General features: G+C 45.5%; 1 protein-coding gene across 4 annotated transcripts in view; it reads left to right on the forward strand.

Annotated features, from left to right (window-relative positions):
* RBM20 (RNA binding motif protein 20) overlaps window positions 1-24,120 on the forward strand; it is a 504,792-nt gene that overhangs the window by 327,377 nt on the left and 153,295 nt on the right. The window lies entirely within an intron of this gene.

Raw genomic sequence — 24,120 nt, forward strand, 5'->3', positions numbered from 1 at the left:
ATGCGAGCCTGAGGGTTTGTCTTGAGTGGGCTGGGCAGACCCAAGTGCAAAGTTAACAAGGTGAAAATAATAAAATGCGGTGCTCTCTCGCTACCTAAAAGTATTCCTTAACTTTTACGCCCCCAAAAACAACACACTTCTATCTTAGAGTTCCCACGATCACTCACCATGTTACTTCTGAAAGATCGCCGCACCTCACGGCAAGGGGAGCGCGCACCCTCCGCGGCTTGTAGGGTTGACTCCTCTATCAAAGACGTTACCATTGCCTGGTAAAAAACCAGCGCTGTGCATTCCTCGGGGTGGCGTGCTACGGCCTATCACTGAAAGAGTCCACCCTCAACCCCGGGCTGTTTAATACAGGCGAAAACGGCGGCTGCACCGAGAACAAAAGAGAAAGCGAGCGTCTCTCTAAAATGATCATAAAGGAAGCAGATTCACGTTTCATTTCCGGAGCCGTACATGATGCTAAACAGTTTTGTTTACTTCGATAACTTTGCTAAAGAAGTAAAGTAGAACAATTCGGGCAACAATTGTTGCCCGCGCTTGGATTACCTGTCCAGAGCATCAGAAGCCAATGTGCAATGTTGACGCCTCTGACGTCCGACGTTAATAAGATGAAACAGACCTATAACGGAGCTGGTCAAGGTTTCATTAGGAGTCTATTTACATGTAGCTTTCCATTCAAATACACTCGAAAGGCGCAGACCAGTGATTTCTTTGTGGAAAAGTAAATTTTGCCATGTTCTGTGTCCCTACGCGTCCTCCATCTTATGTTATGTGTGCATGATTAATATGCATATGTATTCCCCATGTTTGATTAAAGACGCAATTATAGGTGTGTCCATCTCTAGTATGCCAGTTTCCAGTTCTCGTGTAAGCTACGAGTATTAGGCCTATGTAAAGTTACGTTGCCACGTTTCTCAGTGTGCACGTTATTTTATTGTAAAGTCCCCGTTTCTAGGCCTCAAAAGGGCCCGGACACCAGATTCAGCTCCTGTCTTCTGAGTCCTCGCTGAGGAGCGATACAACCCCCACCTGTATCCTCGACCCTTCACTTACTTCCTGCCTCACAGTGCCCGGCTCAGCCTGGCTCTGCCTCTGAGTCTGCCAAGAGTATGTTATGATTCTAGTTATCAGTCCAGCCCTCCTTCTCTGCATTCCTAAGCTACTGAATCGCATCAATAGTTTCCGTCATTGTCTAGCCTTTACGTCTCCATGTAAGAGAAATACTGCATTTAATGGTCATTTAATATTCTTCATCACGCACTACATGTAGAATAATGCATGCACCATTCTTAGAGTCTGTTAGCCTTTACCCCGATAACTTTTGGATTCTATCAACATGTTCTCTCAACATCAGATACTAGATACTGTTTAGGTACATGTCGCCCTGTCTCTCCAGACTTCAGTCTCTGCTCCTAGCACAGAGTTCATAGCTCCCAGCTTCTCCTAGTAACACGTCATTGTCAGTTTGCGCGCACCATTAGGTTAGAGGTCCCGGCTCCTTAGGTAGCCCCCTCCATGTTTCCGCCCCATTTATGACATATTCTGTTACGTTTGCATCACATGTCTATGTATACGCCCCTGTTACACCTACTTTCACCCTTATCTTTCGCGACTGTTATTGACCACACCCACTGCTCCGCCTACTGTAATTCATTGTAATGTAACTGTTTTAGTATATATATTGGTGCACTGTTATTAAATGTTACCCATTCCCTTACGCCGATTCTGATCCTGCCCCCGGCAGCGCTGCCATCCTGTTCCCGTGCAGGTTGTCCTGTTCCTGTCCTCTATGCTGTATTAAACCTGCAAACTCCTACTACCTCGAATCTTGACTCTTATTTATTGAGCTATCTGTTATTGCTATGTCCAGTAAAACCTAGATCCGGTATTATTTATTTATATACCACATAATGGCGCCCGAATAGGGACTTGCCCTTTCCCCACGCGCCGGTGAAGCCACGCCGGCCCCCTGACCCTCTGCAGCCGTGACGGAACCATACCGTGCACGTGCAGATATTTCTGCTTCAAGTATCCCTCAGGCCCACGGAGGAGACGGAGGTGGCGGTCCAGCATCCAGACGAGGCGGTGGAGGAACGCGGCGAGTCCCGACCAGAGCCCAAGCCGAGAGTCCAAGGTCCGAGGTATCCGGAGGCCCACCCGTAACAGAAGTCCGAAGTTCGTCCGTCCGGCGTCGAAGCAGTCCAGTCCAGTCCGAGGCCTTCCGTTCTTGCTGCCTGGTGAGTACCATTGCTGGGGTAGTATCTAGACAGGGTCAATCTAATTGACTCTGGTCTGAGGGTTGGTGGTACACAGACCCCCAAACGAAGTGTCCACTTCGGTGGGTGCGGGTCCTGACGTGTCTCTTTATGAGACCGGTAAGTTTCGTACTGTTTCAGCAGTGCATCTAGTTTCTGTTCTAGTCAGTTCTGTTCTCGAGAAATTCATGTATTCTGTTTTCAGTATTCCAGGTAGTATTCTGTCCGAACTGTTATTTTAAATGTTCTTCATGTATTTTAATGTCGTGGTATGAATGTGGAGTAATTATCGTGTTCATTGTGTATTGTATTGTGTCTAGATTAACAGTTCAGTCATGCCGTTATTTTCCAGACTACGTCAGTTAAGAACTAGAAAAGGTCTGTTAGAAGAAGCAGTTCCTGTCCCGCCTAGGGACAGTCCAGGTCATTTTATGTATCAGAAGCATGGCATAAGTGCCATATTATATCTAGATTTATGGGTAGAGTATACCAAACAGTTAGAAGAAAAGTATAGATGGCCTGTATCAGGCACATGGGATGCCGAGTGCATCATGCGAGTAGAAGAAGCATTATGGAAGAAGAAAGCCAGACAGTCACAGAAAGATGCCATCGAGTTATGGCGCAAAGAATCTCATAAAAGAACCGAAAAAGAAATCAGAAAGTCAGAACTAAGTAGAGAATCCTTAGAACGAGCACAAGAAAGGGAACTAATCGAGATAGGTGAACGAGTTAAAACAGAACAGTCAGATAGACAGAGGCATGCCCTCATTAAGGGTATGTATCCTCTTCTTGCCGAGGGATTGCCAAAAGCGACCCCGGAGGCATCCAGTAATTTTCCGCCACCACTAGTTCCGACTAAGCTACGTCACAAACCGACCGCAGCTGATATTTTCATCTCGTCCTATTTGGACGACACGGTTCCAGAATATGCAAATCCTGTTCCGCCAGTTCCTGTAAATAATGTAAATCCTGCTCCTCCAGACACCGGAGTACCTGCTACGGTACCCCCGGTCCAGCCTACATTACAATTTCCCGCCGCTCTAGTACGAAGAGTATCAGTCGACGATTCCAGTTTAGGGGCCGCAGGAGGAGGTCCTCCTGGTACCCCGCCACCGCACCAACGTAGAACGTTGGCCGAGTTACATGAATGTGCGTTACAGCGTACGCCCAAATTTAAGTCCGTTGCAGAAATCCGACGAGCTCTCACTGAATGCCGCTATGATCCAGTTGCAGGTGATGATAGTACAGTAATATATTCCATCCGTGTAAGACGGGTGACCGGGTATTTAGACACCCTACCAGATATGAAAGGAGATCTAGACCGAATATATCGTTTCATCCGTACAGGGGATGATCCAGAAAGTATTGGCGAAGCCATGTCTCAAAGGAAAGCTGAGATCCAGCTCATGTTATTAAAGTTCCTGATTAATTGTCTAATAAGAGAACAAGATTCCCCGACTAAAGATCAGGCCGAAATGAAAATCCTGACAAGGTGGAGTGATAATATAGCCGAGGGTAAACACAAGACTATCAGTAGTATAGAGAGTATGTACAAGAAAATCCGTAAAGAAATAATAAAGTTACACGAACAACGTAAAGCAGCACAAGTAAACGAGAAAGAAAATGACTCTTCTACTGAAGAGGTAGAGGACGAGAATCCCACTAGAATAGCGTATGTAGGAAAATCTAGATTTCCAGACCGACATTCACGTCTAGACTACAAGAAAACTGTTCCTCATCCAGTACCAGAACAAGGTTCTCTAGAACAAGTATTTCAAGCTACCGATCACATTCTGAAATCACGAATCGGTTACAGTGAGTTAAGTACTATGCATGAACAAGAACTAGTCCGATCAGCAGTCCGATGGATTACTGATTCTACCACTTTCCCAGACGAAATAGTGGCACAAATGTTTCTGAAACTGCCTCCAGCCGAGCAACGACTGGTGGGTATGTATATGATCCAGCACCTCATTACTCTGTATGAGGGTCAACATTCTGATCCAGGTCCGTTACACGATGTCCTGAACGAGTTACTCCAGTATAGATGGAAAGGTTTAGGTACCGATTTAATTAGGGTCATTCTAGAACAGCGCCACAAATATAGAACGTTTCTGAACCCGCATTTTGTTCATGTCTCACCTCCAGAAAGTAAACCGTTTTACATAGACAGACAGAATCCGTTACGAGAAGTACACCCAGTTAGGACAACAGATGGTGAAATGCAACGAGTGTTTGTTTACACTCCGATTACCAAGATGGAACTCTTAGAGATGAAAAAGTTAATTCCCTGTCATGACAAAGATCCAGCAGGGTTCCACCGAGAATTAAAAGATATGCTCCGTATGGGAGAATACACGTATCCAGATATAATTAAAATGTTAAAAGTCCTGTTGCCCGCAGGGGTATACGAGAAACTCAAGGAAAAAGATTGGGAGGTGGGAGAGAAAAAGATCGATTGGGCAGTTCTAGAAGCTGAAGATAAGATACGAGTACCAGGTACCGGTCTAGGAGAGAAATGTAAAGAATTACCAGAACTATTAATACAAGTTTTGCCAAGATTATTAGCCACTAAAAAGGAAGACTGGGATGCAATCTCAGCCTGTAAACAGAAGCAAGATGAAGACACTAGTGATTTCTATTCTAGATTCGAGAAATGTTTTAGTATCAACAGTGGCCTCAAGACAAGTAGCGAGTCATACCCTCATCTTTTTGTTACTAAATTAGTCGAGAATTCAAGTCCACAAGTTAAGAATCGAGTTTTGAAAGTCGAAAGTACCTGGCAAGCTAATACCCCGTCCCAAATGTTACAGATGCTTCAGTATCACCAGAATAGAATCAGAGAAGAGCAAGATCATGAAAGAAAACGTATGAAAGACACGAAAATGAAAGTACTAGTTGCACAATCTGTTCCACAAGACAGTCAGAAGAGGGGTACGAATCAAGCCAGTCATCTTGCAGCTCCCGTTAAAGGGACCTGCAATTATTGTAAACAGCCAGGTCATTTTATAAACGAGTGTGCAGTTCTGAAACACAATATAGCTACTGGTAAGACTAAAGAAAGACCACGTCCGCCTAGACAAGAACAAGTTTCACAGACTTCTCAGCCACAGAATGCACAACAGACAGTTCCAGCACCGCAGCCTATTGCTGCAACACAGCATGTTACACAGCAGATGTACCAGTATGCACAATCCGAGTATCCAGAGTATCAGCCATATTCATGAAACAGCCTAGAGAGGGAGGTAGGCTTGCCTCTCATCGAGATTCCTGTAGATCAAGAGGGTCCCTATGTTCATAGTCAAGTATTAGGGAAAGACAGAAAGTTTCTGATTGATACAGGGGCAAGTAGGACCACCATTAGTCACGCCGAAGTTCCAGGGGCTCCGCTCTCAGGCTCTAGAAATGTTTCCCTTGGATTTTCAGGAAAGCCTATTGTAAACGAGATATCTAAGCCAGTTACTCTAGAAGTAGGTCCATTGTCCCGCACTACTGATCTGTTACTTACGAAGTCATGTCCAGAAAATCTATTAGACATTAAAACACTGAAAGAATTAGGTGCAGTTATTTGCTGTTCCCCAGAGGGAATACGATTGTTCCTACGTGACTTCAAGGGTCACTATGTATTACGAGATTTTGATCCGAGATTGTCTAATGTTCCGCAGCATCTATGGGCACAAGGTCCAACTGATGTTGGTTATATGCAAATCACACCCCATCGTGTGACTCTCAAACCAGGTGTAGTGTTACCACGAATCAGACAGTACAGATTGCCACCTGAGGCTGTAGCAGCCTTATCCAAAATTATTGACGAGCTCATGGCTCAAGGAGTAGTTGTAGAAACTGACTCCAATGTATGTAATTCTCCGATCATTCCAGTCATGAAACGTACTGATCCAAATGCACCCCCAGTATATCGATTAGTGATTGACCTACGAGAACTTAACAAATGTATTATTCCCCAGTACCCAGTCGTCCCAGATATCTCTTCCCTATTGACAGCCATTGATTCCGAAGCCTCATTTTTCACAGTCATAGACCTCAAGAACGCATTTTTCAGTGTCCCCATTCATCCAGACAGTCAGTTTCTTTTCGGATTTTGTTTAAATGGAAGGAGCTATATGTTCACACGAGCTCCTCAAGGTTTCACAGAAAGTCCAAGTATTTACAGTCAAGCACTTAAGAGACAACTAGACAATATTCACATGCCAGCTGACACTGCCCTGCTCCAGTATGTCGATGATCTACTGATCACAGCCCGTTCTGAACGTGCTTGCGAGCGAGCATCCCTTACAGTCTTGTATTTCCTAGCAGAGATGGGGCACAAGGTGTCCCCTTCTAAGCTTCAATTCTGTGTCCAGCAAGTGATCTATTTAGGCCACTTACTGTCCAAGAGGGGTAGGCAGTTGACACCCGACCGTATCCAGTTAATAGCGAGTCTTCCTCAGCCCAAGACCCAGAAGGAGGTACGTGCTTTTATCGGCCTTACTTCTTACTGCAGACAATGGATTCCTCAGTATGCATTTCTAGCTAAACCACTGATACAGTTAACGACACAGGAGGCAGCCGTATCGACTGTCCTCCCTTGGACATCTGAACATACACTTAGTTTTAATGAGTTAAAGAAAGCTCTATGCCAAGCTCCAGTTCTAGCAACACCGAACTACAGTAAGCCTTTTACACTTTTTGTCACTGAACGCGAAGGTACAGCATTATCTGTTCTCACACAAGATCAAGCAGGACAATACAAGCCCTGTGCTTATTTTTCGAGCACATTAGATCCTGTAGCCCAGGCTCTGCCTGCGTGCCTCAAGTCAGTTGCAGCCACAGCACTAGCTATCAGACAAAGTGATTCCATAGTATTAGGACATTCCTTGACAGTACAAGTCCCACACTCCGTGGAAGTTCTTTTAAACCGAACACAGACTCAGCACTTGACAATTGCACGTTTAACAGGTTATGAACTGACACTGTTCCAGCCACACATAGAAATCAGACGCTGCAACGTTCTAAATCCTGCTACACTGTTACCGTCAGTTAATTCAAATCCTGCCACACACGACTGTGTGGAAGTAGTTAACATTATGACTAAGCCAAGACAAGATCTGACAGATATTCCATTACCAGATCCCGACCTGACACTTTATGTGGATGGTTCATGTATGAGAACAAGTACAGGAGAACTAGTAGCCGCGTATGCAGTGACTACTGACACTGAAGTTATTGAAACACACCGTATTGACACCCTGTCTGCTCAAGCAGCAGAGCTAGTTGCTCTGACACAAGCCTGCATACACGCCAAGAACCTGAAAGTTAATGTTTACACAGATTCACGTTACGCATTTGGAGTCGTACACGACTTCGGAGTACTCTGGCAGGAGAGAGGTTTCATGACTTCTCATGGAACCAAGATTCAGCATGGTCTCCTTATTCAAGCTCTGTTAGATGCCATACACTTACCGACATCCATTGCTATCATGAAATGCAAAGCACATACGAAAGTTACTGACACTATTTCTCAAGGTAATGATCTAGCAGATCGCACAGCCAAGCTTACAGCACAGACACCAGACGTTCCAGTAAATAAGACACCGACATACACTCCAGATCCGACTACCTGTATGACAGTTAAGGACCCCACTCAAGATGTCATAGATATCCAGTTACATGCTACTCCCGATGAAATCAAGAAATGGTCCGAACAAGGAGGGGTCCAGACAGATCAGGGATGGGTAACGAAGGGTAAAGCCACATGGTTTCTCCCCGACTCCATGGTTCAAGTCATTATCAATACCGCACATAGTCCAGCACATTTAGGAGAAAAAGCTATGTTAGATAGTATCCAGAACATTTGGTTCAACAAGCATTTACGAGCTGCAGCCAAGCAGAAAGTCCGTACCTGTATGATATGTTGTCAGTTTAATCCAGGTAAAAGTGTCCCGGTGGAACAAGGTGGATTCCAGCCTCCTGACCACCCTTTTGAAGTCCTCCAGATGGATTATATTCAGATGGAGCGATGTCGAGGTTTCAAGTATGTCCTTGTAGTTGTATGCGCTTTGTCCAGATGGACAGAGGCATATCCAGTCCCAGATTACACAGCCGCGACCACTGCCAAGCAGTTGGTTCGTGAGTTCTTCCCCCGTTATGGACTCCCTAGAGTCGTATATTCTGATAACGGCCAGCCATTCTCATCCGAGTTGATGAAACATGTTTCCCTTTTGTTAGGGTACCAGTGGAAGTTCCATTGTGTACGCCATCCTGAAGCAGCCGGTCTCGTAGAGAGACATAATCAGACCCTGAAAATCCGTATTGCCAAGATATGTAAAGAGAAAGGTGTAGACTGGCTAGTAGCTCTGCCAGTCGCTTTATTTTATATGCGCATGGTCGCACATTCCAGATCAGGTCTGTCCCCGTATGAGGTCGTATTTGGCCGCCCCCCTAACATGTGGGGTACACCTAGACCCCGAAGTATTACCGATGTTTCAAGTAATATGCTGACAGATTACCTAGCTTCCTTGATGTCTGCCCTCAACTCTTGTCGTTCACAGGTTGCTGCCGCATTTCCAGACAATACCGAGGTGGCACCGCATGAAATCGTTCCCGGATCCATGGTTCTCGTCCGGAATTTCGATCGTTCAAGTCCGCTGGAGCCTCGCTGGAAGGAACCCCGACAGGTCCTCCTGGCCACCCGTACTGCCGTCAAGCTGGAAGGCAGGAAGGGCTGGGTGCATCTGTCTCATGTGAAAAGATTTTTTGGATTGAAACCTGTTTCAAAGAACATTTCCGAGGATCTTAAAGACTGCCAAAGTACTATTCTTAAGGACTGTCCCGCAAAAGACATTGCTACGAACCCCTACCTGTTAGAGAAAACTCCGCAGCAGGAGTATAAGCTCAAACTAAGGTCTAGTAAAATAAGTCAGCCAGTTTGATTGTCTAAGTCCTCCCCTAGGTGAAACGGTTAGACCGGTTTCTGACATGTATATAATAGACCCCCACAGAGAGAGAGTTAGTGAGAACTCTAGAAGTTGCACTATTATTTTATGTTTTCTGCTATATTTCAGCATTATAATTTCCTGCACCAGTTATGCATTTTATTTGTATTTTTCAGTTTCTCATGTAAATAAGTCTGCCAATGTTACAGTAGAGCACACGTTTAGTGATCTGCCTCCTCATGAACTCTCTTATCGTCTTGCTATGCGAAATAATTCTTTTATCCGCATGTTACATTATTCACACCAGACCAGCAATGCCACTAATTGTTGGGTGTGTGGTCGACTCCCCCCTTTCCAGACACCGAAGGGAGTTCTGCCACTCTTTCCTTATCCATTTTCACATAATGGTTCGTGTGGAGCATGGTCCACGTTAACGTCATCCTCAACAGATATGTCTTTTCTGAACAGTACATGTTTCCCAGACAAGCAAGGTCTTCCCCACAGAACAGGGTTAGATCTAGAGAATGAAGTTTATAATTTGGGTAATTATTCTTCGAATTTTATGGTCCTGAATGTTCAGTCTGATTCTACTCCAGACTTACCTGCTATTTCAGTACTACCAGTCAAAGGTGAATTATGTGTCCGAAATAATGGTTCCGTACATGTAGGCCATAGTGATTGTACTACTATTGTCAAGTATAGTGACAGTGGGAAATCTATTTTTAAAGCTTCACGTCATTCTTATTTTGTTTGTGGTCAGACCGCATATGTTCGTCTGCCCCTCGATTGGGAGGGAACCTGTTACATTGCCTTCCTACTGCCACCAGTTTTTCTAGCCCCACCTGACTATCATAGAAATTCCCACCTAGTACATACTAGACACAAGAGAAATCTCCCGATTGTCGATTATACTGAAACTGCTCTAGAACAATACATAGATATCAATAAAGGTGTCTTCCCCTACTTAGGTACTGTCGTGAATAGTAAACTGATACGTAGATTAACCAGAACACTTGAAGCAGTAGTGATTGAGACTACTTCTGCTCTAAGTAACTTAACCGAAGAACAATCCTTTATGAGAATTGTCGTGCTCCAGAATCGTCTCGTCCTTGACGTCATACTGGCCGATAGGGGCGGGGCATGTAGAGTCATCGGATCTAGTTGCTGCATTTTTATTCCTAATAACGCACCGTCTGTTTATTCAGCTATTACCAGACTCCATAAAATTGCCCATATGTTACACCAAGATCCAGGCACCTGGACGTGGTCCGGTTGGTTCTGGAATATAATTTCCGCCTGGGGATGGAAAGTATTGTCATTTCTGGGTATTGCAGTAGCGATCATATTCAGTTGCTGCCTCTGTTTACAATGTGGCCCTGCGATTTGCGGCATTTGTGCTACATCTTGTATTCCTAGTCCCAAGTCCCGTCCTAAATCCCGTTCCAAGAAAATTCGAGACGAGCAAATGATACTGTATGAAATGATAGATGGTATCATGAATGTTGATGTTTCCTGATGGAAACGTAGTGACAAGGAGGGAATGTGGAAAAGTAAATTTTGCCATGTTCTGTGTCCCTACGCGTCCTCCATCTTATGTTATGTGTGCATGATTAATATGCATATGTATTCCCCATGTTTGATTAAAGACGCAATTATAGGTGTGTCCATCTCTAGTATGCCAGTTTCCAGTTCTCGTGTAAGCTACGAGTATTAGGCCTATGTAAAGTTACGTTGCCACGTTTCTCAGTGTGCACGTTATTTTATTGTAAAGTCCCCGTTTCTAGGCCTCAAAAGGGCCCGGACACCAGATTCAGCTCCTGTCTTCTGAGTCCTCGCTGAGGAGCGATACAACCCCCACCTGTATCCTCGACCCTTCACTTACTTCCTGCCTCACAGTGCCCGGCTCAGCCTGGCTCTGCCTCTGAGTCTGCCAAGAGTATGTTATGATTCTAGTTATCAGTCCAGCCCTCCTTCTCTGCATTCCTAAGCTACTGAATCGCATCAATAGTTTCCGTCATTGTCTAGCCTTTACGTCTCCATGTAAGAGAAATACTGCATTTAATGGTCATTTAATATTCTTCATCACGCACTACATGTAGAATAATGCATGCACCATTCTTAGAGTCTGTTAGCCTTTACCCCGATAACTTTTGGATTCTATCAACATGTTCTCTCAACATCAGATACTAGATACTGTTTAGGTACATGTCGCCCTGTCTCTCCAGACTTCAGTCTCTGCTCCTAGCACAGAGTTCATAGCCCCCAGCTTCTCCTAGTAACACGTCATTGTCAGTTTGCGCGCACCATTAGGTTAGAGGTCCCGGCTCCTTAGGTAGCCCCCTCCATGTTTCCGCCCCATTTATGACATATTCTGTTACGTTTGCATCACATGTCTATGTATACGCCCCTGTTACACCTACTTTCACCCTTATCTTTCGCGACTGTTATTGACCACACCCACTGCTCCGCCTACTGTAATTCATTGTAATGTAACTGTTTTAGTATATATATTGGTGCACTGTTATTAAATGTTACCCATTCCCTTACGCCGATTCTGATCCTGCCCCCGGCAGCGCTGCCATCCTGTTCCCGTGCAGGTTGTCCTGTTCCTGTCCTCTATGCTGTATTAAACCTGCAAACTCCTACTACCTCGAATCTTGACTCTTATTTATTGAGCTATCTGTTATTGCTATGTCCAGTAAAACCTAGATCCGGTATTATTTATTTATATACCACATCTTGACAATGAGCCCCATGGATATGTCTGGTGCTTCAGGCAGCTAGCTAACCCGGGTAAATACCCAGTTTCAGGCACTGAACAAAAAAAATATATATTCACACACGACACACCCTGAGGTCCTGAGTGAAAAATGTCATGCAAACCAGCTTCGAATGTGCAGTGCGTTCTCTGAAGCCAAACTGTGCTTGTGATCCGGTTTCCTGGGACTGCAGGGCACAAACCCCTCTCTGCAGCAGGCACACTGGCCAAAGGTCAGCCCCGCCGTTTAGAAGCAGGTGAGCGGACAAAGCTCAACGTCTGAATTAACACCCATAAAAAGTCAACAAAACACCACTTCATCTGAAAGTGCTTTTCAAGGAACACGTACGGCCGGTTTTTTTCCTGTTCTATGTGGAGAAATTGAGAGGTTTCAGACACATTTAAGTTAAGCAGTGTCACAGTCACAATGCGTCTGCAGAGGCTCAGTGTTTTGCACCAGGGTCACCATTTCTAGGTTTCATTCTTATCTATTCAAGGAGTTTCGTATAGTGCTAAAACATGGGGCTTTGCAGCCTATTCGGAGCGCTACGAGGTGGACTCCATGTAAGACTCGGTTAATTCCAAGCTCTGGCGACAGGGGCAGCGCCGACATTTTTTCCGACCTGTGGAATCTTGCAGATGTCTTGGGGGGGGCGCTATGCACCAGGAAGGAGGGTCTTCTTGATCCGTCACTGGTGGGCAAAAGGCATTGGTGTTTTTTTGGGTGCTTTATATAGCGCAAACTCGACCAAAGGTATCAGGGCGCTTTACATGAGCACCAGTTGCGTTGCAGACTGACACATTCATTTTGTTGGGCATGGGCAGAGCATCAGAAGCCAATGTGCAATGTTGACGCCTCTGACGTCCGACGTTAATAAGATGAAACAGACCGATAATAGAGCTGGTCAAGGTTTTATAAGGAGTCTATTTACATGTGTGCTTTCCATTCAAATACACTGCATTGTGGGTGTTTTTGAAACGCCAGCTGTCTTTTGAAGCAGGAAAGCTTTTTTTTAGAATATATGATATAACGAGGGCAGAGGCTTCACATTAAAACCGCGAATATGGTGACAAGGCAAGCGGAGTAAAAGAATAACGAACGACTTTAATGACTTCCTAGCCAGCAGAGAAGTACGGGATTTTCCAACAAGCACTCGCCATGACACAGCACACAGCCTTTTGTCTTTGAGCCCCGTCCATTTCAGACTGGGTGCCCAGACTTCCTGCTGGTGTAAAAGGTTCCTTATCTTCTTTATGGGGCCATATGGACCCATAAAGAAGGTAAGAAACCTTTTACTTCAGCAGTAAGTCATGGAACCCAATCTGAAAAGGACGGGGCTTAAAGAGAAAGAAGAACATTACTAGGACCTCTTCTCCAATGGCTGGCCACCTTTTAGGAAGCCAGACAATGGAGTAGAGGGGCAGGGCTTAACCTCGCTAGTGATGTTCTCTTTATCTCATTAAATCTCACCAGCGAGACTGCGCAAGCGCAGCCATCGAAGGCTGAGACATAAAAAAAGTCAGTGGACGTCTGTAGCCCTTACAGAAAGTACAACCCTTGTTGCTCGACATGCAGAATGTGGTACCAAGGCACACATAAGGGCACTGTAACGAGTGGGACCCAGACCCGCCTGGCTTACCTGTGTCCCCTCTCTTTACACAGCACACCGAGACCTGTAAGACGCTGAATGCTGTGTACAGCCCCGGACCAGAGGTAGCGGCGGAACCCTGTTTCTTTAACTGGGCCGAGCTTGACCCTGACCACGCCCTCCCGTCCGAGGTAAAACCCTGCCCCGAGAACCTGCAGGTGTGTTTTACACCCGGAGGAAGTGGAAGTGACTGGCGTGAGGACGGAGAGGAGTGGGAGTACGGAGCGAGCGAAGAGGACAGGCGAGAGGTCGGAGAGGAGGAAGAGAGAGGAGACCATCGGAGGAAGGAGGAAGAGAGCGGAGACCATCGGAGGAAGGAGGAAGAGAGCGGAGACCATCGGAGGAAAGAGGAGGCGAGCAGAGAACAGCGGAAAGCGGAGGAGGCAGGACGAGGAGACGAGGAAGCCCCGAGGTGCGGAGCCGAGGAGAAGAACGGAGAAAAGCGGAGACCGGGACGAGACGTCCGCGACACGCCAGGAGGCCACCGTAGAGGCGCTTCGCCCAGCCACGCTTCAAGGGAAGTGTGGCTTGAGCAGGTACGGTCACGCTTTGCGGGTTGGGCGGGTCGTAGGTGGGCTAAACCACCCTGAGTAACCGGCCCCCTTCTAGAGTAAAACCCTACCTTCACAAACCCTCACTTGAACCTGGGTCGAGTAGAGTCACGTGTGTTCCTCACTCCTTTCCCTGAGCACCTTTCACAACCCCAGCCTAACTACGCTTTCCTTCTTTCCCGGTACGCTGGACGGGACGGGACGACAAGACGAGGAGAAGCGGCCTACTAGTCCCAGAAGACCCCGGGAATACCGAAGACCAGGAGCGGTGAAGCGTCTAGAACGACTGTCAGAAGAAACAGACACGCCTCTCCCCTACTATCGAAAGACGATTCAGAAGAAGCGCTCTTACAAACTAATAAAGCCATCCTTACCCCGAGTACCAGTGTCCGTGAGTCTGTTCGAAATCCCACAGCCACATTCTTATGTAGTTCGATTTAATTATTTTTCCACCCCCTCTCCCCACTTCCCCATATCTGTTAGTAGTCCACAGACTAATTTTCTAAGCTCGGGACTCAGCACAGCCAAAATGGCACCAGGAGTCTGCTGCCTTGTAAACAATACTGCAGAATTGATTCACTTATCATGGCACTAATAATCAAGGCCATGGACTGTTGACACCATCTTATCTGCATTAAGTCCATGGCCTAGTTGTCGAGGACACTGACTGCTGGCGCAATTTTTTAGGTGTACCGAGTTCACTCCTAAGAAAACTAGCCCACATGCTAATGGCACAATTTTTAAAATGTGTTAATCCTAATTGTGGGGACGCTTGAACAATATCCCTTCACTAAGGTCTGTGAGTCAGGGTGTATTCATCTTGCCTGCTTTTGAGCCTTTAATATACCAAATCCATGAAAACTTATTTTTGAGTAAAGTTCTAATCTCTTGCCAAGTTTGGCATAAATCCATTCAGCTGTTTTAGCTGTAGACACAAGCAACATTTCCTAAAGGAACTAATGTGAAAAAAAACATCTTGTTTTGCCCCCCCCCTCCTCCCACTCCCCCCAGCTTTTTCCTGCTGCACAAAAATTGGCATGCTGGACCTTAGCTGGCTATGTCAAGTGATTCTCTAATGTGGTGCATCCATGGGGTCAAACGTCATAGGCAAATAAAAAAAAGTACATTTTCAATGGAAAGTGCAACTATACCATTACTACACAGCAATGTTAAGTATGTGGCATAACATATAGAGCACAGAACTAGAGTACACATATGAAGGACAAAATATTGTGTATGCTACCAACAGCCTTATTTTTCAGCACTAAGGGCCTGATTACAAGTTTGGCAGTGCTGGACCGCACTGCACCGCCAAACCCATGGTGAACCGCCCGCCATATTAAGAGTTTTATCCTGGTCTGGCAGGCAGTTCTTTGGCATTTCCATGGCAGTGCCTATGAAATAGCACCTGAATGGGAATGTCAAAATCAGTACCTACACGGCATGGACTGCAGCAGTCCATGCCGTGCAGGTACTGCGGTGCATGCATACAGGGGTACACAACATGTGCCCCCTGTATACATCCCCAGGCCCAGAGACAACAGGGTCCCTGTAGGACCCCCTTTGTTTCCTCTCCATCATGGTTTTCATTGAGGTGGAACCCGATATGGAAACCGTGGCGGAGAGGAAACTCGTAATATGCTTTGCAGGACCGCCGCATATTACAGCCTGAAGACCACTGCGCCACTGCAATCAATTTCTGATCCCTGGGGGTTGCGGCGGTCCCAAGGTGTAATAGGGCGGTCAGAAGGCGACTGCACCCCAGCGAGTCTTGCGGTCCATAGACCGCCAGATTAGTAATTAGCCGCTAAGAAGTCTCTATCACTTTGACTTCTTAAAGAAAAAGTATTAGAATGAGAGTGATCTATTAATAATGTTTTTTATGCAATTTCATCAATAAACATGTCAATGGTAGCCATTAAATGTATAAATACCCTGCAACATACACACTACTGTACGCTCCCATTTCCCCATAAAGATTTTACAACAATACCGCAACATACTAGAAACTAAAATAAAACAATCAGAAGGAAATGTGTTTTTCTGTACCTAGTCATTACTTGCCTCCTTTTCATATCTCATTAGACAGGTCACTCGATGGGAGTCATGCATTCTGCAATGGCGTGCTCGGAATTCTTTCCCATAGATCTTCACTGGAGTAAGCCTAATAACTTGACCCTTGTTAGGGGGATTACATTAATGACTGGGTTCACCATATGTCCATATATATATTGTAAATATCATGTGGTGTATGTTGACCATCTCCGGGCAAGCAGATGGCACCTGCTGTGTGATTCCCTAATTTTAGTAATGTGTGCCCTGTGGTGTGTCTGGTATAGTCTTGAATTTTCATTTATGCCCATGTATTTGAACAAATGGAGATTATATTAAATTAATTAAATAACGAGCATTTGCAAAGCCAATTGGTCTGGGTTAATGCGCTATTGCATGCAGCATTAACGAATGTGAGCGAGACACATAGGATAAAGACAGAAGGAATGGACAGTGCAGGCAACTGTTGTAAAGTAGTTTCTCACGCATTAGGTGGGTGATGAATACTTCACTGGGCTGAGCCAAGACTTGATTGACAATGTTTCAAGCCAATAGCTGAAAGAGGCTGATGAAAAAAATCCATTGATTGAAAGGGAAGCACCCAAAGCAATATGCCTAGCTGCACTGTCAAGATCCAGACCTAAAAAATTAACTCCACTGTGAACGGTCAGAGCAGATCAGTGTGTTGGAGACAGGCTACTGAGTAGGACATTCAGTTACTTATGGAGCATTTCATAGCCAGGACCCTATTACCTTTCCACCCTTTTGAGGTTTGTATACAGTTAGATTAATCTACAACAAGGAGTAAATGGTAGTTTATTATTCATTTAGTTAATACACAGTAGTCCATGTATCAGCTAGTCCTATGTTAATTGGGACCGTCAATTTGGTGTAGGGGGTCTCAGGGGATCAAAATAAGTGGTTAGGTGGCCAGAGATTACATTACCGGTAGTTATAGACTAGTCTACTCTAAATGTGAGATGGGTCTTTACTATAATGTAGCACTTAAAATGCCTTTTTTATGTCATGATCATACAAAACCTGCCTTTAATATGCACTATGCACAAGCCATACCAATAGTATGGCTTGTGCATAGTGCATATTAAAGGCAGGTTTTGTATGATCATTTGTTTAGGCCTGACCTTATAACAGGTTTAGCTGTTTCACCAGTCTCTTGTAATCATAATAAAAATAAATAAATGGTGTCAGCCCTCTTCAAGCATTGGTCTTTTCAGCTGTTTTGCTTTTACCCACTTGCACACAGCAAGAGGCAATAGGTCATCAGCCCATTTCAACCACTGGGTCTCTTACTCTGTGAGTGTCAGCAGTTTGCCTACTCACAGGGGCTCATCTGTCTAAAACGATTTCTTCAAAGCCTGATCTGGTGGGTGAATGCTATGCTTTGTCAATGATCGTGAGGCCCTCTGTGGAGTTAGTGATGATGTGCTATCCCTGTTTTAAAGAAGTGACGTTTGAGTTCTATTTTGGAAATGCTAGATTGTGGGAGTCTGATCTGGATAAGGGGTGCCAGGAAAAAAGCGGCCTACATTGTGAGGAGGAGTGGGGGAATTTAAAGCAGGTCAGGTGGTGTGATGTTTGTGATGGAAATGGAGAACCAGGGTGGTAACATGATATGGCTGTCACAAGACAAAGCTGGGGTGGAGTCCCTGGACAGAGAAGGCTGTGTCAAGAAAGCTATGTGGTGATTTTAGAAGATATTGAGGGTGGGATGGCAAAGTTGAGTATTTTTCCAGAGGTTGAGAGGAGTACAGTGGACACGTAGGAGGAGACTGTTGCCAAAAGACCAGCTTGTTGAAGACTGTGCACCGACCCTGGTTTGTTAGAGTTGAAGTTGAGACAGATGAGGCAAATTTTGCTGATTGGTAGTGGGCAAAGGCAGTGGTCTGTGTGATGGAATTGGAAATCTGCATTTCTCCATAAAAAAAACAAGGATTTGCAATGCAATAGGTCTCACATTTACGCAAGTTTGAGCTCTTGGCATTGTAAATGACAATGCCTTTTTTTATGTTTTGGTTTTTAAAAAAATAAATAAAAGGCTTTGCCATTTACAATGCCAATAGCTTAAACTCGCGAAAATGTGAGACCTATTGCATTGCAAATGCTTGTTTTTTAAAGTGTTCAGGGATTTGGCTAAGTCAGCCGGTGACGTCAGGACACGTGCAAGAGCTCCCGTTCCACAGGTACCTGCTATTGGTTTCCTAGGTGACCTTCACCTTTTTGGTACAGGTCCTCAATTATTTTTGTTGTGTTAAACCGTCCACAAAATGTAACAATCACTGGAGATGTGACGTAGCGCTTAACTCTAGCGTCTATTCTGCTTCTAAGCATTGCAATTTTGTCAGCTCGGGGAACGAAAGCAGATTGTGACAACTTGATATGCTCTGGATCATAAAATGTGACCAAGGATGAAGCCGGAATTGGGGCCTCCTACATCCACGGCGTGCAGTTTAAACACACTGGGTTCAATTTACACAGGCAATCTGGAGTGAGTAAACATGCTCCGGTTCTATCCTTTTACTTACTCTCACGTGCATTTCTTAATCAGCCCAAAGGATACGACTCCTTATCAGTAAAAGTGCACAGGGCACATTGCCCTTTCCAATTGGACTAATTGTGCATTAATATCTCCTGACTATTCCTTGTGTAGAAGTTTTGGGGGTCAACTTAGAAATACATATGAGTTTGTTACAGAGTACTACAGAAGTGTGTTTTACCTACTCCTGCATGCCTTTGAGAATGGGTCCAGTATTACATCCCTCCTACAATATTTCAGGAGAGCAGAAGTAATACTTCGCTATTATCCATCTGGTATGGCTGGCTGGGACCTGCCAGGGGGCGAGGTGGAACAGTTTACCCCAATGGACATCTCACTTGTGTAGGGGCACGTAGTTGTACATGGTCCAAGTTGAGGCATGAGGGCTTCAGGCATCGGACTATACGTATGGTTTTTATCTGAACCCACGTGAGGCATATAGGTTCCAACGTTAAAGAAACCAAGGGAGATTTAAATGGCAAATACAAAATATAAACAGATCCAACACACAAGATTTGACAAAAATAACCGACACCAAAATATAATAACAATATGTAACTAGACTTTTTTCGTATTATTTCTTGATATTTCCAGTAGCCCATTTAAAAGCAACTGGATACTGCAGAAACCGTTTGCAGGTGATCAGCTGAAAGTTCCACAAAGGAATTGCCAGACCCAATCAATGCAGGTCACTGAGCCAAAGGGCCAGCTACCACTCCATCTGACACAGGTCTTCACTCGCGTCTGACAGGGTGGACCAGGGGCTGGGGCCCTCAGAAGTGGGGGCCTCTACAAATGCGGGAGTGCTTTGAACAAGTCTGGAGGCGAGCAGCCATCAAAGCCCCTCCCCACGCGAAATGCATAGCACTGCACGTGCACGCACGCCCGCAACGTGTGCCCCAGTAAAAACTTAATATCAACATTAAGATGGGGAGCCACTGCGCGTGACACATGTGAGCAAGCACTTTCATCAGCTCTAAAGGGATCCTCAGTCGCAGGGCCCGACCCTTATGTAACACCTTTTTACTGCACCTATAGTTCAATACAATTTTATGATCTCCTGAAACCAATGAATGCTTGACAATTTGAAATGTTGAAGACGAGTTACTTAGAGCTCCACACTAATGTAACATACGCACAAAACACACCGCACAAACACTTGACTCGCAAATACGATGCAGAAACACGTACAACGGCATACAAATACAACAGGCATTCAAATAAACTCATGCATGCGCACGCACGCAAATACACACACATAAAAATCCATGCAAGCACACATATGCTCATAAACACACAAACTAGCATAACAATGCTCAAATAAACACAAACAGCCATCTATAAACACAGCAGGCACCGCAATGGGCACCCATGCCTGCAAATAAAACACAGAGAAAGTAGCACAAAACTACACACGTGCACTTACATATAAAGTAGCATTGCACTTAATACGCAAGCACAGAGGCACAAAATACAAACAACCACACAGAAATATGTACCTACTCACGCAAGAATCCAAAAATGCTGAAATATACACATACGGTACAAAAGGGGATGATGGACGGAGCGTTTGAGCAAATCAAACACTCACCCCCAGTCAACTGATCTGGGTTTAATCCATCACCATTCTTTAGCCCACTCAGCCACCCCATTTCAGACATGGCTATATGCAAATCAGTCTGACCCTTTGCCTCATGGGAAAAGTCCAGCCCGAACTGCCAAGCCATGTCTTCCATGGACCGGAAACAAGCATCCTGGGACCGGTTTCGGATTCATAATCCTCATCAGCCAGGCTATCTTGAATCCAGTGGCCAAGTGAGCAAGGGACTCACGTCTGAGCATACCCTGCCACACTTAGGGCGAACAAAGCGATACAAAAGGGGATGATGGACGGAGCGTTTGAGCAAATCAAACACTCACCCCCAGTCAACTGATCTGGGTTTAATCCATCACCATTCTTTAGCCCACTCAGCCACCCCATTTCAGACATGGCTATATGCAAATCAGTCTGACCCTTTGCCTCATGGGAACAGTCCAGCCCGAACTGCCAAGCCATGTCTTCCCTGGACCGGAAACAAGCATCCTGGGACCGGTTTCGGATTCATAATCCTCATCAGCCAGGCTATCTTGAATCCAGTGGCCAAGTGAGCAAGGGACTCAACGCTCCGTCCATCATCCCCTTTTGTATCGCTTTGTTCGCCCTAAGTGTGGCAGGGTATGCTCAGACGTGAGTCCCTTGTTCACTTGGCCACTGGATTCAAGATAGCCTGGCTGATGAGGATTATGAATCCGAAACCGGTCCCAGGATGCTTGTTTCCGGTCCAGGGAAGACATGGCTTGGCAGTTCGGGCGGGACTGTTCCCATGAGGCACAGGGTCAGACTGATTTGCATATAGCCATGTCTGAACTGGGGTGGCTGAGTGAACTAAAGAATGGTGATGGATTAAACCCAGATCAGTTGACTGGGGGTGAATGTTTGATTTGTTCAAACGCTCCGTCCATCATCCCCTTTTGTATCGCTTTGTTCGCCCTAAGTTTGGCAGGGTATGCTCAGACGTGAGTCCCTTGTTCACTTGGCCACTGGATTCAAGATAGCCTGGCTGATGAGGATTATGAATCCGAAACCGGTCCCAGGATGCTTGTTTCCGGTCCAGGGAAGACATGGCTTGGCAGTTCGGACGGGACTGTTCCCATGAGGCACAGGGTCAGACTGATTTGCATATAGCCATGTCTGAACTGGGGTGGCTGAGTGAACTAAAGAATGGTGATGGATTAAACCCAGATCAGTTGACTGGGGGTGAGTGTTTGATTTGTTCAAACGCTCCGTCCATCATCCCCTTTTGTATCGCTTTGTTCGCCCTAAGTGTGGCAGGGTATGCTCAGACGTGAGTCCCTTGTTCACTTGGCCACTGGATTCAAGATAGCCTGGCTGATGAGGATTATGAATCCGAAACCGGTCCTAGGATGCTTGTTTCCGGTCCAGGGAAGACATGGCTTGGCAGTTCGGGCGGGACTGTTCCCATGAGGCACAGGGTCAGACTGATTTGCATATAGCCATGTCTGAACTGGGGTGGCTGAGTGAACTAAAGAATGGTGATGGATTAAACCCAGATCAGTTGACTGGGGGTGAGTGTTTGATTTGTTCAAACGCTCCGTCCATCATCCCCTTTTGTATTGCTTTGTTCGCCCTAAGTGTGGCAGGGTATGCTCAGACGTGAGTCCCTTGTTCACTTGGCCACTGGATTCAAGATAGCCTGGCTGATGAGGATTATGAATCCGAAACCGGTCCCAGGATGCTTGTTTCCGGTCCAGGGAAGACATGGCTTGGCAGTTCGGGCGGGACTGTTCCCATGAGGCACAGGGTCAGACTGATTTGCATATAGCCATGTCTGAACTGGGGTGGCTGAGTGAACTAAAGAATGGTGATGGATTAAACCCAGATCAGTTGACTGGGGGTGAGTGTTTGATTTGTTCAAACGCTCCGTCCATCATCCCCTTTTGTATCGAAATATACACATAAGCACATAAACATACAATCCAGCATAAAAATGTGCAGACACAGAGGCATAAAACTTAAACAACTACATATAAACAATGAAGTTACAGATAAACCACACATAGATTATCAGCAAATACATCAATAAAAACACAGCCACACAAATGTACATAAACATGCAAACTATCAGAACACGTGGTGCGCGAAAAGAGGCACAAATACAACACAGCACAAATAAATACAGCAGGCTTAAAAATAAGTATACGCATGCATGCAAGCATCCACACATATACACTAGATTTCACGTGCAGGCACATGTACGCCCAGATGCTCAGACTCATGCACACAGTCACAGGCAGTAGCACTCCTTGTGTAATCGCCTCTCCAGATGAACCGGGCAGTGGGAGGGGGCACCTAAAGGTGAAGTCCCAGACCGAGGCAGTGAGCAGAGGGAAACCCGTGAGGGAGGGGAGCGAGGCGCCTGCTAAGACACGGAGCTTTAAGCGAAGGAGGAGGGACAGGGAAGTGTCCGCAGCTGGCACGCGGTGTGGGCGCAAGGTGAACAGTACCTCCCTCCGTAGACTACATGCTGACAAGGCGCGAGTAGAGGGCGGGTACAGGAGATGCGCATGTGTACGGATTGCACATCCTCTGTCCGTACGCATGCACATCTCCTGTCCCCCTTCTGCTGAGAAATCGACGACAATAGAGCTCGCCAAGGCGACAGCGTATGCCTGCGTTGCTAGGCGAGACCTAAAAATTTGAAGGTTTTGGTCTTCGGGGGATTTTATATGTGTTTTTATGGTTTCATTTTCTTCAACCAGAAGAAAAGGGCATTTCTTTTGAAAAACCTTAGTTTCAACTGGCACTTGATAGTATCTCTGAAAGGTCAAGTATTTCAATAAAGGATCACAAACAGAAGGAAAAACCCATAAAGGGAAAACACCTATATGGAAGCCTTATGAATCTTGTTTGAAGATTAGCACTGAAAAAAATTGCAAAGCACCAAACTCCCCTTCAAAAATACGAAGGTGTAAAGAGTCAGGCTAAATTCCAGAAGTAGAATCCAGCGGAAAGTTCCAGTTGCAAAAAATGTGGGACAAATTTGCAAGCAAGGGAACGGAAAACATGATGATAAATAAGTGAAGAAAGGGGTTTGTGATACATCCTGCACATTTAAATGGTTCTAACCGGTACTGAAAACACAGGAAAAAGACCTTATTTCACCTTGGACTGGGACACTCAGATAGCATCCTATGGATAGACGTCCATCTTGGAAAGAGCATATTATAATGTTTGACCATGCCCACATTTTGGAAATCATTGAGTTTGCTTGACATGCGAAGAAAATACCTAGGTTTGACATCTTTCGCTCAGCACTGTATTTTCTCGATCCTGCTGCCACCATTCTTGCCATGTACTCTAGACAGCTCTTGGAACGTCCCCCTGGACAGCCAGTGGAGACAATGGGGTGATTTCGGCTGCACAGGCACTAAGCCATGCGCTGAGTGAGGCATCTCAGAATGTGCTACCCGAAATACGAACAATGCTTCTCCATCTTCACCTCGCAAGGGCTTCCAGTAACCTTTCTTCTCCATTCTTGGCAAAAATGCAACTGATTTCATGATGGGCTTGTTTAAGACATCTTGCTTCTGTTTCTTTTTCACCTTGTGGTTCTTTACTTTCTTCCCCTTTCTATTGTTCAGTGCTCATCCTAGTATTTGGCTTACTTGTTAGCACTGAAAAACTTGAAAGAATAGAGGTACTGCTGTGTAGGGAAACAGCTTCATTTTCCCAGTGTCAGAGAACAAGTACAACCATTGGCAAAGTCCAATCCGTCTCTCTTACCGTTACATATAAACTAGAA

Source organism: Lissotriton helveticus, chromosome 5_1 (assembly GCF_964261635.1).
Source record: "Lissotriton helveticus chromosome 5_1, aLisHel1.1, whole genome shotgun sequence".
Classification (NCBI taxonomy): Eukaryota; Metazoa; Chordata; class Amphibia; order Caudata; family Salamandridae; genus Lissotriton; species Lissotriton helveticus.